We start from the raw sequence: 4060 nt of genomic DNA, 5'->3' as shown, positions 1-4060 counted from the left end.
TCCTACCAGTGTCACAAGTGTCCCCTCATCCTACAATCCTACCAGTGTCCCCTCACAATATAATCCTATCAGTGTCACCGAGTGTCCCCTCATCCTATAATCCTACCAGTGTCACTGAGTGTCCCCTCACAATACAGTCCTATCAGTGTCACCGAGTGTCCCCCACAATATAATCCTACCAGTGTCACCGAGTGTCACCTTACAATACAGTCCTATCAGTGTCACCAAGTGTCCCATCACAATATAATCCTACCAGTGTCACCGAGTGTCCCCTCATCCTACAATCCTACCAGTGTCACCGAGTGTCCCCTCACAATATAATCCTACCAGTGTCATCCAGTGTCCCCCACAATATAATCCTACCAGTGTCACTGAGTGTTCCCTCACAATACAGTCCTACCAGTGTAATTGTGTGTCCCCCTCACAATATAATCCTACCAGTGTCACAGAATGTCCCCTCATTCTACAATCTTACCAGTGTCACCGAGTGTCCCCTCATCCTACAATCCTACCAGTGTCACAGAATGTCCTCTCATTCTACAATCTTACCAGTGTCACCGAGTGTCCCCTCATCCTACAATCCTACCAGTGTCACAGAGTGTCCCTTTACAATATAATCCTACCAGTGTCACCGAGTGTCCCTTTACAATATAATCCTACCAGTGTCACCGAGTGTCCCCTCACAATATAATCCTATCAGTGTCACCGAGTGTCCCCTCATCCTACAATCCTACCAGTGTCACCGAGTGTCCCCTCATCCTACAATCCTACCAGTGTCACCGAGTGTCCCTTTACAATATAATCCTACCAGTGTCACCGAGTGTCCCTTTACAATATAATCCTACCAGTGTCACCGAGTGTCCCCTCACAATATAATCCTATCAGTGTCACCGAGTGTCCCCTCATCCTACAATCCTACCAGTGTCACGAGTGTCCCCTCATCCTACAATCCTACCAGTGTCCCCTCACAATATAATCCTATCAGTGTCACCGAGTGTCCCCTCATCCTATAATCCTACCAGTGTCACTGAGTGTCCCCTCACAATACAGTCCTATCAGTGTCACCGAGTGTCCCCCACAATATAATCCTACCAGTGTCACCGAGTGTCACCTTACAATACAGTCCTATCAGTGTCACCAAGTGTCCCATCACAATATAATCCTACCAGTGTCACCGAGTGTCCCCTCACAATATAATCCTACCAGTGTCACCGAGTGTCCCCTCACAATATAATCCTACCAGTGTCACCGAGTGTCCCCTCATCCTACAATCCTACCAGTGTCACCGAGTGTCCCCTCACAATATAATCCTACCAGTGTCATCCAGTGTCCCCCACAATATAATCCTACCAGTGTCACTGAGTGTTCCCTCACAATACAGTCCTACCAGTGTAATTGTGTGTCCCCCTCACAATATAATCCTACCAGTGTCACAGAATGTCCCCTCATTCTACAATCTTACCAGTGTCACCGAGTGTCCCCTCATCCTACAATCCTACCAGTGTCACAGAGTGTCCCCTCACTATATAATGATACCAGTGTCACCGAGTGTCCCCTCATCCTACAATCCTACCAGTGTCACTGAGTGTCCCTTTGCAATATAATCCTACCAGTGTCACCGAGTGTCCCTTTACAATATAATCCTACCAGTGTCACCAAGTGTCCCCTCACAATATAATCCTATCAGTGTCACCGAGTGTCCCCTCATCCTACAATCCTACCAGTGTCACGAGTGTCCCCTCATCCTACAATCCTACCAGTGTCACCGAGTGTCCCCTCATCCTACAATCCTACCAGTGTCACTGAGTGTCCCTTTACAATATAATCCTACCAGTGTCACCGAGTGTCCCTTTACAATATAATCCTACCAGTGTCACCGAGTGTCCCCTCACAATATAATCCTATCAGTGTCACCGAGTGTCCCCTCATCCTACAATCCTACCAGTGTCACGAGTGTCCCCTCATCCTACAATCCTACCAGTGTCCCCTCACAATATAATCCTATCAGTGTCACCGAGTGTCCCCTCATCCTATAATCCTACCAGTGTCACTGAGTGTCCCCTCACAATACAGTCCTATCAGTGTCACCGAGTGTCCCCCACAATATAATCCTACCAGTGTCACCGAGTGTCACCTTACAATACAGTCCTATCAGTGTCACCAAGTGTCCCATCACAATATAATCCTACCAGTGTCACCGAGTGTCCCCTCACAATATAATCCTACCAGTGTCACCGAGTGTCCCCTCACAATATAATCCTACCAGTGTCACCGAGTGTCCCCTCATCCTACAATCCTACCAGTGTCACCGAGTGTCCCCTCACAATATAATCCTACCAGTGTCATCCAGTGTCCCCCACAATATAATCCTACCAGTGTCACTGAGTGTTCCCTCACAATACAGTCCTACCAGTGTAATTGTGTGTCCCCCTCACAATATAATCCTACCAGTGTCACAGAATGTCCCCTCATTCTACAATCTTACCAGTGTCACCGAGTGTCCCCTCATCCTACAATCCTACCAGTGTCACAGAGTGTCCCCTCACTATATAATGATACCAGTGTCACCGAGTGTCCCCCACAATATAATCCTACCAGTGTCACTGAGTGTCCCCTCACTATATAATCCTACCAGTGTCACCGAGTGTCCCCTCACTATATAATCCTACCAGTGTCACAGAGTGTCCCCTCACAATACAATCTTTCCAGTGTCATGACCTGTCCTCTCACTACACAAGTAATTAGGCATAAAAGGGTATGGGGGTCCGGGTACTGCCCTGGGGGACATGTACCAATGCAAAAAATTGTTTTGAAAAAGAAAATTTTTCAGGAGAAGCAATTTTATTGATGCTTAAAGTGAAAAATTCCTTTAAATATAGTGCCTGGGGGGTCCCCTTAGTCGGCCTGTAAAGTAGCACATATGTATCATGTAAAGAAATGCAGCAAAAGAGGAAATATAAAAAATAAATGGCATTTTCTCTGCAAGCTTTATTTATTTTGTAAACAATGGCTAGGGGAGCCAGTCTGCATGATGAGGCCACAATTTAGTGCACTGGGAACAAGATTAGAGATTTTATGGATACATTCTCGTGTGTCTTTGTTAGACTTTAGATGGGAATTAAAACTTTTTGCACCATATTGAGCGAGCCTTATGTGAGGAAGTCAAATTATAGTAGACTCAGGTCAAGATTGACAGTTTTTTTTTAAATAAATTCTAATGTCTCTTTCGCAGACTTTGGATAGAAGTAACAGGTGCGGAAAAAATGGGCCTTGGGTGTTGGTACAGCACTTTTGAAAAATAAATGTGTTTATTTTTCATAACAAAACATACAAAAACAATATCCAACAATAACCTCAAAAAAGAAGTTTCAAAATAAATATACAAAGCTAATTTGGAAATTGCTTCTTTCATCTTGCCATCTTCTTCCTCCTCTTTTACTCCTCATATATACAATACATTATTACACCTTATTAGAACTTCTCCAAGATGTCCAGACAATGACCCCATTCAATATACTCTTCTGTGTTGGCAAGCTGCATGTTCATGTAGCCATCCACAGAGACCAGGTTTCCCTTGTATTCCAAACCCCACTTCAGTTTCACCATTACTGGCTTACCAGTAAAGCCATTAAGGAATGGTTTTGGGCTTAGTGGCAAACTCATTCTGCCACTGAAGCCACTGCTGATCCACAGACCAGTGAAAGGGAGAAAGAACATTCACCCCTAAATAATCTTCCACCATATGACGCAGACTGAGAGGGCAGGAAGAGTTCCCAGACTTTCCCTTTATAATGGTGGTCAAGGAGCATTGCCAACCAATAATGATCCTTCTACTCAATGCCACAAATTCTCTGGTGCTTTCGCAGTCTTTGAAGAATAAGGGAGCCCATGCACTGTAAGTCTGCAGAGGCATGAGAAGCAGAGTCTTTGGAGTCAATGAGAATTACAGTATCTGGAACTGCCTCCCCCCAGCTACATACTACTCCCAAGGTTTCTGGGGACTGAAAACCATCTCTCCATGTTTGATGTATTTTTCCCTCTGCTTCAAAGCCTCCAAAAC

General features: G+C 45.0%; 1 pseudogene across 1 annotated transcript; it reads right to left on the bottom strand.

Annotated features, from left to right (window-relative positions):
• Positions 1–3442: 3442 nt before the first annotated feature.
• Positions 3443–3663, bottom strand: LOC309555123 (small nuclear ribonucleoprotein F-like; annotated as a pseudogene). Its single transcript has one exon. The product of its transcript is annotated as a small nuclear ribonucleoprotein F-like (transcript).
• Positions 3664–4060: the final 397 nt, after the last annotated feature.

The sequence above is a fragment of the Pelophylax lessonae genome (assembly GCF_965119305.1).
Source record: "Pelophylax lessonae genome assembly, chromosome: 4".
In the NCBI taxonomy this organism is placed as follows: domain Eukaryota; kingdom Metazoa; phylum Chordata; class Amphibia; order Anura; family Ranidae; genus Pelophylax; species Pelophylax lessonae.
The sequence above is the reverse complement of the archived record's forward strand: the minus strand, read 5'-3'. Positions and strand labels throughout refer to the sequence as shown.